The following is a 14,336-nucleotide window of genomic DNA, read 5'->3' on the forward strand; positions in this document are numbered from 1 at the left end:
TTCCGTTGGGGTTTCTTTTTTATAACAACACCAACAGCTGCAGCGAGCTACAAGGAATGAAGTTTGGGGGTGAACGACGTGAACTCTGACACTCTTAGGAACATTCCTCACTTCGTAGAGAAGCCAAAAAAGTCACACGAAGCGAAGCTACCCGTAGTTAAGAAACCATCGAAGAAGGCCCATGTTATGCCTACGATACCCGAGGAATACGACCATAACTTACTAAAAGCCAGCTTAGCAGCCGCGGGTGTTGGTCTGAGTTATATATATGGCGATGAACAACCCCTACGTAGCTGGAGTAGATTGTGTTTATACGACTTACACAGGTGAGAAAAAATACACCCAAGCATCTTGGGTTGATGTCACGGGCATGTCCGTGAATTGAACTACTCGGGAAAGAAGTTGATATTATGCAGTCTTTCTTTGGGGGCCGTTAGTAATGCAAACATAGGATTTCGTTTCTGCGACGACAATGGAGTATTGCAACCCATGCGCGCGAAGACGAACAACAGAGAGCCCACGCATTTCTCAGTAGAGCCGCCAACGAATAGCGCCGAGAATCTTTCCGTTTGGACTTTTCACCTAGTTGCCGACTGCCATGGGAAAGTGAAGCTGCAAATGCGCGTAGATGACACCGGGAGCGTTTGCATAAATAGCATAGAAAATCAAAGGGATACTGTTTATAACCACATGACCATCAGCACTTTGACGGTAATGAGCCTCTAGAAGGGAACTTGTTCCCTGTAATATATGAATCCATACGTGAGGGAAACGCGCCTATGCCCACCGCTTAGATGAAGGAAGGATATGACAACGGCGCTTGGCATGACGTTGGACTGTGGGTTGAAGTTGGGGGCACTGCATTGGTCATTTGCCTATTGTATTAATGCAAATACGCATGCGAATGTGGGGTTAGGCTTATCGATGAGACATAATAAGCCCTGCTTCCTTATCGAACTTCAACGAACACCAGGAAAGTTACCCATTTTTCGATGAGCCCCTACACTAGGTCCACTGAAGACCTAACGCCAGTGACTTTTCATATGCTAGCCAATTGTAAAATATGCTAAGTTGCAAGTCACTTCTGATGACGGCAAGTTTGGGATAAATCGCATAGGTCGCAGGCCCGCTAATGCAGCCTGGAGTCATAAGCCCATTTCTACCATGAGTGTGTTGCCGTTGGTTCCAAATTACCAGGGCGGTGCTAATACCGTCTTTCATTATCCTCAAAGCAGGACACCGTCCGATGAGAAGATTAAGCCTTCATCTTCTTCAGGAGGACCACCCCAATAGCGACGACTAATATCCAAATGTTATTCCCCACGAACTTTAACAATTCTCCGCCAGTTCTAAGTGCCAAGGAAACAACCGAACCCAGCAGCCCAGGCAAGCCGGCTGCCATCTTTTTTCCCAAGTCCGTCAGCCCATTGCCTAATTTCTTTACGCCCGCGCCTGTAGCCTTAAGCGCGGATAGGATAACTCCTACTACGCTCGAAATAGCGACGGCGAATGCCAGCGGAAGGCCATACTTCAAAAGGGCTCTTTTTACCTTTTCCTTGGTGGTAAGCCCCAATTCTCTTTCCAGGTTTTCCTTTTGCGCCTGTAATTCCGCAAACTTCCACCTGAAGAGTTTCTAGTTTTCTTTGAGCTGCCTCCCTTTCCTCTTCAGTACGAGCCTGGTCATTGATTATTCCTGCTGCCGCTCTATTTGCCCCTCCAGGTCTTCGATGGCCCGATCTCTTTGCCGGATTTGCTCCTCTTTAGTGTTGATTTCGGCAAACCAACTGCCGCCGTTTCCTCTAAAGAACCCTCTATGGTGGTACGTAAGTTCTTAGCTTCTTCCTTGCTTATGTCTAGGTCTTGCAGGGCAAGTTCGAAGGCGTGTCGGGTTTGGTCTCTTTCACGTAAGGCATTTCCTTCTCGTTCTCTCATTTCCGTTATTATTTGGTTTTTATCATCAAGTTCTCTCTTTCGAGCATCAAGGAGTAGTCGGGTTTGCCGCATGTAATCTGCTTCCCTTTCCTCCATCGCCTGCTTTAGCTCTTCTACTTCCCTTATCGCCTCGAGGCCTTTTGTTGCCGCTGCATTAGGGTCTTAACTCTTTCGACGGCTTCGTCAATATTCTCACTATTTTCTCTCATTCTTTCGGGTAAGTTGGGTTCTCCTAATGCCTTTCTAAGGGTTGAAGGAATATTTTTATCTGCGTAGTATTTACCATTTATGTCCCTGATGACGTATGGATGAGCATTAGACCTATTTAACCTTGCTACTATGACTTCCCTGCCCCATTCGTTATCCGCGTCAAACATTACTTGGACTTTGTTTGGATCCCAGTTTGGGAATTCTTCCTTGATCCTATCAAAGTCGTCCGGGGTTTCTTCCATGGATTCGTCCATTTGCTCCTGAACCCTGCTAAGCCATGCAGCGCCGGGGGCTTCAGGAATGTCGCCGCCTGGGCCTACTACGTAATCCATTTGCAAAATTCTGGAACGGTTTTGTATGGATTTTTTCGTGTGAACATACGATTTAATGTGGCCTTGACCCTCCTCCACCTACTACCAAACTTGTCTCTTAAGGCTGCGTCGTAGATCAGGGGGTCGGTTTCCGCGCCTTTAGTCCATGCGTCGTATTCGTCGTCGTTAATATCTGCTCGACCTTCCTCAGTAAGGGGGTCAAAATCCGTTCCTTCTACTTCCATTATATATGATAAGCTCAAAGTTAAACCCCAACGTATTACCTAAGCAGGTTGGCGGACTGAAAGCAGAACGCACCTTTCACCGGGTTACATTCACGCCTTCTAGCGCTAAGCCAGGGGAAACCCTGTACGTAGGCGTGCCCCGTCTAACGGATAACCTAGTGTTGGTTCCTGGCACCCTAGCACTAAGGTTTAACCTAGCAATACAGCCAGATACCGCAGACGTGCGTTACGTCGTCAATAACGTGGGTAGAAACCTCGTCTCAAAGATGCGGGTGAAGTTCGCCGGGGAATCCTTGCTGGACTTAAACAGGTACGATCTGTACACCACGTACAAAGACTTATGGTTGACAGCCTTTGACCGCGCGCAAAGGATAGAGCAGGGAATCGCCAGCGAAGCCATACGCAAGGTAAGAAGCGCAACCGACAGCGCCTCGGGAGAAGACGAAATAAAGACGGCTTATGGTACTAAATATGTTATTCCATTAGATTTCGAAGTTATCACGAACCACGGTGCATACTACCCAAGGCAGCTAAGCGAGCTGCAGTTCGAAGTAACCCTAGCAGACACTACGAACGTCCTGCAGGGAAAGGACGTAAGTTCCTCAGCCGTGGATCCTTATTTCATCAAGAACTTAGAGCTGCAGTATGAAACGGTATACAGCGAAGATTTAGCACGTAGCGCCGGTATGGAATACAGCGCCGGGAAGGCTTTCCTTTACGATCACGTCGTGATGTACAAGACGTTCAGCTTCACGAACAACGTCGAAGAGGTCATCAACCAAAGCATTAACCTTCCCAGGCGCAGCCTCACAGGGATAATGTTGCTGTTCGCAAAGACATACACGGCAGGATTGCGTGACTCCGAGGCGTTCTTTAATCCTAACATTACCAACGTAGGTGTTAGCATCAACGGAGTGCCTAATAAGGTTTACTCACAAGGGATAAAGCCCGCGGATATGTACCGGGAAGTCGCACGTAAGTTTGGCGACCAAATTGACCCAAAGAAATTCTTTAAGGATAAGTACGCGCTGTGGATCGACATGCGCACGACGAACGACGAAGACCTACATGGACAGGGTTTACGCCTGGTAAATACCCAGGACGGCATTACGTTGGAGATCAAGCGCACCAAAGACGCCAGCGACGCTACTAAGATCAACGCATATATCTTCGTAGTCTCAGACGCGCAGCTAAGCGTGGAAATGAATCAGCTAAAGAGCGTTGCGTACTAGGATGACTGAGGATAAAAATATCCCTTACGTATAATATGCTCCGCGTATTCGAAAACAACGAAACTAAACTGCAATGCCTAGTGCAAAGCGACAAGCTGTACTTTAAGGCGAAAGAGGTAGCAAAGGCATTAGGTTACGCAGACACCAAAGATGCTATTAAAGTCCACGTGCGGGATAAGCATAAGAAGAGGCTTAGTGAATTTAGAATAGAGGTGAATCGCCTCCCTTCTGGTTCACACCCGCAATCCCTGTACGTGACGGAATCTGGTTTGTATCAGTTAATATTTAGCTCCAAGCTACCGACAGCAGAGGCATTTCAAGATTGGGTCTTCGAGGATGTCCTACCTACGTTAAGGAAGACGGGAAAGTACTCGTTGGATGGTCCAAATAAGTTGGTCTTCAAGATCGAGAATGAGTTTGACTTACATAAGAAGGTCATCGATTACATACGCCGGTTTCACCCTACGCTGTTATTAGCACCTGGACTCGGGGAATTGCAAGATACCACCAGTAAAAGGATAACGTGCTGGCAAAAGGGCTACCAGGCAGGTCAACCCGACATCCTAATTCTTAACTCCCATAAAAAATACAATGGGTTATGTCTGGAACTGAAGACGCCAAAGGGTAACGGCGTATTGTCCGACAAACAAAAAGCGGTATTGACGCAATATGAAATGAATGGTTATCTTACGATGGTTTGCAACGATTACGATCTGATCTGCAGGGAAATCGACCGTTACGTCGACGGCATTCGCATACCTTGTCCTGGCTGCGTTAAGGCTTTCAAGTCACAGGAGACGCTACAAACGCACCGAAAGATATTTCATAAATATAATGATAGTTGAACAAACTCACTGGCGCGAATTAATACAAGGCATTTCATACAAAATAAAAAATTACGTCGTCTTCGAGGACATTAACCGTTTAAGGTTGGTCCTCTTAGACGGCAGCCAAGAGTACAGTTTATGGGCTCCTGACTGCGTACGGTACGTACTGCAAGGCGAAGAGTACACTCACATACGTAGCTATGGTAAAGTCAACGGTCGATGGAAGTTCGACGTTGAAAGAAAGGCGGAGGCTAATCCATTGTGTGATTAGTCGTCCTCATGGGCTTCTAGGTATTGGTCTGCTACGTCGGACCTCATTTTTTCCGACATGAAATCGATCGATATCGTAATCAAGGCTCCTCCTGCGAACGCTGCGACGTAAGGTAACATCATATATTAGACCATTCTTTTCGTATTGCAAGGTAATGGTCTAAAGGCTTGGGACCTTCGTACAGGCAACACCAAATATGTTGACCGCTGCGTTGACAACCACATTTATCGCAGATGCCGTCCCAGTGTTCTCGGTTCTCCCATCTTACTCCTTCGTAGTCGTCAAAGCATACGAAATCTTGGTCTATTTCTTTTTTACGCAGCACTAAAGCCCGGCTGGTTTCAAGGGGGCAACATCGCTCTGCTAAATCGCCGTGGGTTTCACAGACGACTTCTTCGAGGCGGTAACGTCGGCAGCGGTATTTATGCCAGTTCTCTTCAAAGAGGGGTTCATCGCATCGGCGGCAATGACCTTTAAGGCAGACTCTATGCTCGCGGTGATATCGTAGGGCCTGTACTGTGGACAGTTCCTTACCGCAGTCACCGCAAACAGTGCTGATGGTCTTCTGACAGACTTTCTTGGAAAGATGGTATTGCAGTCGCTGCTTGCTACTAAAAGCTCTATCACATTGCACGCACTTCATTATATATACCTTATTTTTTATTGTTAAATTGTTAAACCCTGTAAGAGGGTTTTAGGATAGGGTCTATTATTTCTTGTTATTTTGTTAAGCCCCCATTAAAAGATGAGGTATCATTCTTTCTCATCGTTGAAACCAGCAAAAAGATAATCATGTTAACCATTCTTCGATTACGATGATTTAACAAAATAACAATAAAAAATAGGTCCTTACTTGAGACCTCTTTGCAGCATTTAACAAAATAACAATAAAAAAGAAAGACCTATGCTAATTCCTCTTGCTGGGGCTTAGTAAGATCTTCTTTGCGACCTCTTACTCTTCTCGAGCGTCGTCTAAAGTCCTTTGTGCTTTAGTATCCGCGGGACACCAATGTCCAACGAAGTCTTCTTCAGAGAATACCTTATTACAGTGACGGCAGGTGTATTTTTTACACGGTTTGGGTATCGGTGTTTTGGGAGGGATTATGCAGTCAGCAGGTAGTTCGCACGTAATGCAGTCCATATATCTATGGGGGATATCGAATGAAGTCCTTAATGGACTCCTTAGCCCACGTCGCCATTGTCAAAAGCGCACCAAACCGTTCTGCACGCTTCAGACCGCACATTTCATCGTACAATTCCTGCACGCGCTCTTTTAACCGGTCTATCTCCTCCCTTTGCATTTCTATGGTGTCTTTTTTATCCTTTGCGTCGGCGATGATCTTTTGCACTGCTTCCACTGGTTCCATCTATATATGAACCCAGATCACATGCCTTGTAACGCTCTGATAGTAGGACCCACCGGCTGCGGAAAGACCCAGTTCGTGGTAGAGCAGCTATTAGGACCCTTTAGATACCGCTTCGACTACATAGTACTATTATGCCCCACCTACGTGAACAACCGCACCTGGACGGGCATAGGAGTGAAAGATGACGACTTCTTTGTAGATATCTTAGATCCTAACGAGTTATCCAGCCATTTGAAGTTCTGGCACAAGCAATTCCCTAAAGATACACAGACTTTACTCATACTGGATGACATTGCCTGTGGGGACGACGTAAAAAGACGCACTTCCGAATTAGTGAAGCTCGCCTTTAGCGGTAGGCATGACAATATCAGCGTTTGGTTGCTTTCCCAGCAGCTTACCAGTGTCTCTAAGCCCTTTAGGGAAAACATAGGCTCTCTCGTAGTATTTTATACTCCAAGTAAGTCTGACCTGGAAACCATCTTAAGCGACTACGGCGGCGAGATAAGCAAGGAACAGTTGCATGAATACATGCGGCATTTAAAAACGCACCAACATTCCAAAATGATCTTCTCTTTGAGGTTTCCGTACGAGGTTGGAATCTATGATTCCTAATGTATATGGAGATTGAGCAGCTCTTAGATGAAGTCCCCACACAGCTAGATGAAAGTAACCTCAAGGAACAACTTAACATCCTTGTGTCATCTGGGAAGTGCAAAGAAATGATAGGCAAGGAACTTACCCATGAGCAGGTTAATAAGTTGTCAGAAGAGGAGGTTAAGAAGTTCCATAAGAGGTACGAGGCCGCCCTTGCAAGTAAGACCACGGACGCCGTAGCAGACTCCGCTATCCGACTTGCCACTAAATTACTTGGACTTGCACTGCCTATAGACGACGTGGAGCAACTACAGAAGGACATAAGAGATGACTATGTCATATCCCAAGAACTTAAGATAACCTGTGGGTGGTTGTCTTTGAAGTGCGGTAAGTTAATGGCAGTCGCCTCTGCGGCTTTGCACGTAGCTCAGCATGTCGACTTGAAGGAGGTACTAGGTTCCTTCGGAACATCTTGGAAGGACTTCAAGAAGGACAGAGAAGTCGAAAAGGTCTTCCAGGCGGCACTTGCTGAGGTACCTAGTCAAGTACCTGCAAGTGACTTATCAAGTACTTAGTCAAGTCGTTCGCGGGAATTACCCAGGTCGCCTCAAGTACCTAGTTAAGTACTTATCAATTCCTTCAAGTCCTTAGATATAAATGAGTGAAGCTGAATCGAAGGCGGAGGAAACCCCTCAAGTAGAGGAGCAACGAATCACCAAGGCTAAATCTCCAGGCAGAGTTGCTGCCGGTAAGAAGCTCGCGGAGATGAACAGGAAGAACAAAGCAAAGAAAGAAGAAAAGGTGGAGGAAGAGGAATCCTTCATTAATCCTGGGTACGTCATTGGCGCGTTAGGAGTCGCTATAGCAGCAGGCAGCCTTTACTTACAATGGCGGGCAGCAAAGCCAAAAGTAAAGTTGGAGCCAGCGCATTACGCACCTGTGGAGGTTAGAAAAAGCAAAATCCCTGAAATGGAGTAATAACCTTCTCGCTTTGTAATATAATGTCGACCGCGTTGTTGAAAACTGTTGAAGAAGCAGCTATCATTACTTCTATTGTTGCGGGTATTGGTTGGGTAGGTAAGAAAGTGCTCAAAGAAGACTTTACTGAAGACCCAAGCAAGAGCTTCGCTAACTTTGCTAAGATGACCGCTGCCGTAGGCGGTGCTATCATGCTAAAGGATTACCTACGGAAGGAAAAGTACCTACCTAATGTATAATGGTTAGCTTAGTCGCAGGTGGAGTCATTGCAGCTTTAGCATTTACAGGGGCTAATTATGGTGGTCAATATCTGGATAGATTAGTTAGAGGCGACAAAAGCGGTGCCGCCGAAAGAAAGAGACACGACTTAGCGCTGGAAAAATATCAAAGGGACGTTGCAGCTTGGAATGAAAAAAGACAAGCTTACAGGGATTGGTTGGATAAGAACTACCAAGACAAGATGCAGGCAGACAAGAACTTCGAAAACACAGACTACGCCTTCAAACTTTATGCGCAAGCACACCCCGACTTTAGAATGAAAAAGCCTCAGTTCAAGAATTACTACCAGCCTTCTAAGAAACAAAAAGACAATGAGTTGGCCTTCGTAGGAGTCGCAGGGCTGGCGGGAGGCGTAGCTTTGGCGTATCTGCTCTGAGCTGCGCTCAGATCACTAGAAGGGGACTTGTCCCCTGTAATATATGATCGTCTTTTTGGAAAGCGACAAGAATAACTTTACTACTTATCTGAATCCCCCCATCAAAGCCTGTAAGGTTCGGTTGGTTAGTTGCTCTTTGTACAATTCTTGGTATAATTTAATTAATAGCTTTGTCATCGGAACTTCCGGCACCAAACCAAAAATACCAGATTCCCATTACACCCCCATAACACTGGCTAAGGAGCTAGCAAAGCATGGATATACTCTTACCACAGGATTACCCCATGAAATGAAATTCAAGAAAAATAATGGGAGCGCCAATCTAAAGGACAGTTCATTGGTAGAACTCCTGGGCCTTACTAGTACCACGATAAATAGCGGCAGTACATATGATGTGAAATGGAAAGTCGCATCCTCTTATGAAGTCTATTGCGACTTGGTTCATAGTTACAACAATGGAGAAAAGTCTTCTCTTATGTCCAAGTTTCTACCCAAAGGTAATCCATTTGACCCAGTAGAATACACTCCCATTTCTTTGAGCTATGACTTATCTAATTTGGTAGAAAGCATAAACATTACCATTAAAGTGGACGGAAAGACGGTGGATTTTAACGGACGTAAGATCAATCTTGTTTTGGAATTCATATAATGGGCCGCGTAGAGGACAAACTTAAAAGGATTTACTATGGGCCGGAAGGCTATTGGAGAGGAGCGTCAGCTATCAAGAAACTCGCGACCGCGGCCAGGGTATCAGACGAAACGGCTAAGAACTGGTTGAAAAAACAAACCCTCTGGCAGGTTTATCTTCCCGTGCCTAAGTACATTCCCAGGCCCAGCTTCACCGTAAATACCCCCAATGAAGTTCATCAGGCGGATTTGCTTTTCTTGCCGCACGATAAGGTGAGAAAGAAGACCTATAGGTACGCTTTGACCGTAGTCGATATCGCAAGCAGATACAAGGACGCCGAACCTATAACCAGCAAGGATTCTGGGGAAGTCGCAGAAGCCCTAGGTAGGATTTATAAGCGCGTCTTGAAATGGCCTAAGCTGCTGCAAGTGGATGCGGGGACGGAGTTTATGGGCGTGGTTACCAAGACCCTGAAAGACCACGACACTAAGATTAGAAGAGCTAAAGCAGAGTACCACAGGGGTCAGAGCATCGTCGAAAGATTCAATAAGACCCTGGCCGAGCGTCTCTTTGGATACCAGTATTGGAAAGAGCTGGAAGATCCCTCCAAACGCAATAGGGAATGGACTCAGAGGCTCCCCCAGGTCATCGCGGCTTTGAACAACGAGGCGGCCAGGGCTACGGGAATGAAACCCAGGGATGCCATAAAAAAGAAACACGTGGAACACAAGTCCTTCATCAGAAGTTCGAGGGCGGTCTTCCCCCATGAAAAGAAATTAGGTAATGTCACGGTTCGATATCTCTATGAGCCGGGTGAATTAGAAGGAGGATCCAAAAGAGCTACGGATCCTAATTGGTCTTTGGAAACTTACCAGATCCGAAGTGCGATAGCTAAGAAGGGCCAGCCCATCTTGTATTATCTTCATGATGGTCCCACGCGTGGGTTCGTCAAAGAAGAACTGCTTATCGTGTGATGTCCGAATGCTATCGTATGCACTCCGTCATCACACATCCATCGCTTACCGTCAAATGCAGACAGTGACACCTTCTCCTGCGTGACGTTATGTATCTGATGACCATAGCTGCGCAGGCTGTTCATCTTATGCCGCTGTTCCTTGCGTGTTCGTAATACGTTGAGGTAGGACTCGTGCGTAATGTCCTTCTTAACCACATACTTTTTTACGCCTTTAGCTTTCTTTTCTACGCCGTCTAACTTTAGCACGCTGTACATCTTTGGTTTCAGACCCACGTATTCCACGATGGGTTTTCCTAACATTTCGTCTTTCATCTTCCCAATTACCTTCTTATTCTTCGCAGAGTAAAGGAAGTGCTCCTTCGGGTAACCGCTGGTGTCGTACTCGTCTATGTCGGGGAGGCAGTCTTTGTAAACGTCTTCCGTTTGCACTTCTAGAATTAGGGAGTCGGTGTCTGTGTACAGGAGGCGACAGCGGTCTCCGTACTTTGGCTTAAGCTTATCGTAGTAGAACTCATACATAAGCAGCTTCGATAGATCCAGCACCGTAAAGCCTGTGTAAACGGGCTTGTTTAGTAAGAGGTTTGCCTTTTTCATGTGAATCACGTAGAAGTTCAGCATTTCTACGTATCTAACGAAGCCTGGCTGTGACACGTATGCTTCTGCTTCCTCTTTGGTGCTGACTATTTTTACGCTTACGCGCTTGCGGATGTTCTCCATTGTCTTTCCGAACACGCTGTTGTTCATCAGTTTGAAGAGGTTTTTCTCGAAGTCATTTTTCGCTGCGGTACGCTTTTGCGTGTTAAAGTCAATGTAGGGGCGCATCCAGGGTTCCTGCGTGAATTTTAGGACTCTGTGGATCTTCTCTACGCGCATTCCGTGTCGCACGTAGAACTGCAGGTTGCGGTAATGTACCACATACTTCTTCTTATCCATCAGGTTCATAGTTAGTTTCCTGTACGGTTTGTAACCAGGGCACATTTGCTTTTGCAGCGGACTTAGCTGCTTAAATGGTATCTCTATCGCTTCTGGTGCTAAGGGGAACTCATTGTGTTCGTCGTGCAGGCGCTCTGGGTACTCCAGATCCACTTCTAAGACGTAACCCTTGTCTTCCTCCTTTCCTACCTGCATGTAGAAGTCTATCGGCTTCACTGGATCCCATTCGAAGTCTCTCACAGGTAGGTACTGTGACATTGCCCAACCATAAAGGTTATTCGCATCCAGGTAGTAAATGTATGTGGTTGGTTTCTCTGGGTCGTGCTCTACTAAGGGGTTGTTTGCGCGGGCGTAACGTCGGCTGGGTCCGCATACGCCGCCACGAATACCGTCTTCCATAAACCGATACATGTCGTACTCCGTTAGGAGATCCAACTGCGCATTTGTCTTCTTTAACAAAGCACTCCAGCTGAGCCCAGGAGCCGTGTAGAAATTAGCGGGATCCAATCCGTAATATTCCATAGCCATCTTTCTGAAGCTTTGGAAAACATCTGCGAGCAGCACTACGTCAGACCTTAGGTAGATGTCGTGGTAGTCACCCATGTTCTCACAGGAGTACTTTTCCCACACGTCTAACGCATGCTGGTACTCCTCATCCTTTATACCAGACTCGTTTAGGGTGCTGTAGAAGCGATCTTTGGGTGGTAGGGGTTCTTTGAATCGATCCCAGGAGTCCATGTATTCGTATGGGTAGACTCCTTTCCTTTCCGCGCCGTATTGACTGGAAATGGGAAAGTTGGTGTTATACTTTACGAGGTTTGCTAAGGAGTCCGCCATAAACTGCTGCGAATCTAAGAACTTTAGCTTACCCACAGTTACGGACATGTAGCGCTCTTTGTTGTTGGGTATGCATTTGACGTCGGAGCCGTCTGTTCCTTGTAGTAGCAAATGGGAGTCGTAACCGCGGAGGTTGTGAAAGAACACCGGAATCTCCATGTCTGGATTTACTTTGAAGTTTATATTGCATTTCCAATGAGCCGCTCCTCTGTATTTACCCGTGATGTGGCAGTGATCCCTAACCTTATCCACATAGAAATCCTCAACAAATGCTTTGTGGCAGTGAATGCAATGCGTGGAGGGCTTTCCCGGCTTCTCACCCTTCTTAGCATACTTCCCGCATTTAAAATGAGCTTCTCCTAAATATTTTCCATCTTCATCCCACGCTTTCTTGGCTCGTCTTCCAAACTGAAGAAGCGTATGTTGGCAAATGTGGCATTTTTTTGCCTTGTTAAAAGCCTCCTGGTTCTCTTTGGTAAATTCCATCTTCTTTGGACGTCTTAATTGTTCTCTTATCTCCCCCTCCTCTTCTCGCAATGCTTCTAGAAACTCATTAGCTGCGTTCTTACCTCGGTAAATCACAGGAGGGTTTGCTTTACCATCTGATCTGACTACTATGTAACCAAAGGAGCAGATCTCGTGTAATCCTACCTTATTCGTGGCGCCACGTTTCTGCTCTTCCTTAGTTATCAACGCTTCGAAGTCTGCATATATCACGTAAGGTACTTGCATCTGCTTTTGATGGTCTGCGTATGAAAGCTCTTTGTTGGTGGGCATCTGGATCCGTTGCGCCACTTCTTCGACTCCGCGGCAGATCTCATCGTGTTTCTTTAGGGTATTTAAGGATGTAAATGACAGCAAGCAGCAGTCGCAGAAGTACTTTTTGCCTTTGTGCTTAGTATGTCTGTAGAATAGTCTGCTAATGTGTTTAACCCATGAGTAGTGTCCGCCGTGGTAGAATAAATGTACGCGCTCTCCTTTACTTTTTGACAGAACTAACGGTACTATCGTCTGCTCTCTGACTCCGTAAACGTTAATTGCTAGATCGTTTATTTCCTCAAATATGGGGATGTCTATCAACTGCATGGGAAATTCCACACCATCCCACTCTAAATCGTCTGTGGGATACTTACTTGTCCTACAGGGATCCTTCTCTGCTGGATACAGTGCAGACCTGATTGCCCACATAAAGCATCGATTGTCTTCATTCTTCACGTTTACAATAGCCTTCTTCCTTTCTACCCACGTTGGTAGCGGTACGTAACTCCCCCCTCGTATGGGTACGTACCTGGCTATACTTATCTCTATTCCTTCAACCTCCTCTACTGTCCAACCCGATCCTTCTTTCGTGTAGTTGGACAGCGACTCCATTATTGCTTCTAAGGCTTCACTGAGTGACCTATCCAGATTCGTGGATTCTAATATCACTAACGACTTTGATCGCAACATTGCTGTCGTCATTACCTCGTCTTTTGACAAACTTACTTCTACCATTATGCTCGCTTTCAGGGCTCCTAATTCTTCTATACCTTTTCGGAGAGTCCTTTTAACCTTCCTTTCTGACTGACGCCAAAACTGTCTAACGTCAATCTCACCGTTACCGGGTATTGACACCGTGCTGAAGTTGCTTTGGGATTCCATCTATATAATAGGAAATATTTTATACCTAATACCAAGCACTTTTTAAGTCGTCGTAGTCGTACTCACAGTCCTGACAATGCCAAAACAATTTAACCTTAGTCTCAAACTTCTTACCACATCCACAATCATAACTGCTCATACACTTCGTCTTCATTTTCAAATGCTTTTTCAAATCCGCTTCTTTCTTAAAAGTTCTCTTACATTCTTCGCACTCCATATATAGACTAACATATTTGCGCTGTTGCCCCCAACCACACTTGGAGTGGGGATTGTCCGTAGGTGGATTTTTGACACGGGTCTTGCCCGTGTTGAGATTGCGCTGGAACCCCCATTCCCTATACTACTTTACTGAACTATGAGCACGACCTTACATTTGTATGAATATCATTTTCAGTAGACGCGTCTTGATCAATGTAAACACTGATTTCTGAGAAATATCACGCTTTCCACTACAGGTGGCCGCTGACGCGCGTGTTTTGTTTGAGTATTGGTGCTATGATTACTAGAGTAAGGTCAGTAAGTAGATGATTTTTGAGGTAAATAACTGATTTAGAAGAAAAGATCGGACCACGTCTTAGTCATATTTGCAGGCGCATTTTGTAATTTGCAATTTAGAGCAAGAAGGTGATAAACCGTTGACTGCATTTAAATCATTTTGATCAGTTCTAGCTGAATAATTTTAAATTATTTTAATTTTAA

This window comes from Actinia tenebrosa, unplaced genomic scaffold, assembly GCF_029948245.1.
Source record: "Actinia tenebrosa isolate PJP-AT-01 unplaced genomic scaffold, QUT_ActTen_1.0 PGA_scaffold13__45_contigs__length_12533684, whole genome shotgun sequence".
NCBI classification, from domain to species: Eukaryota; Metazoa; Cnidaria; class Anthozoa; order Actiniaria; family Actiniidae; genus Actinia; species Actinia tenebrosa.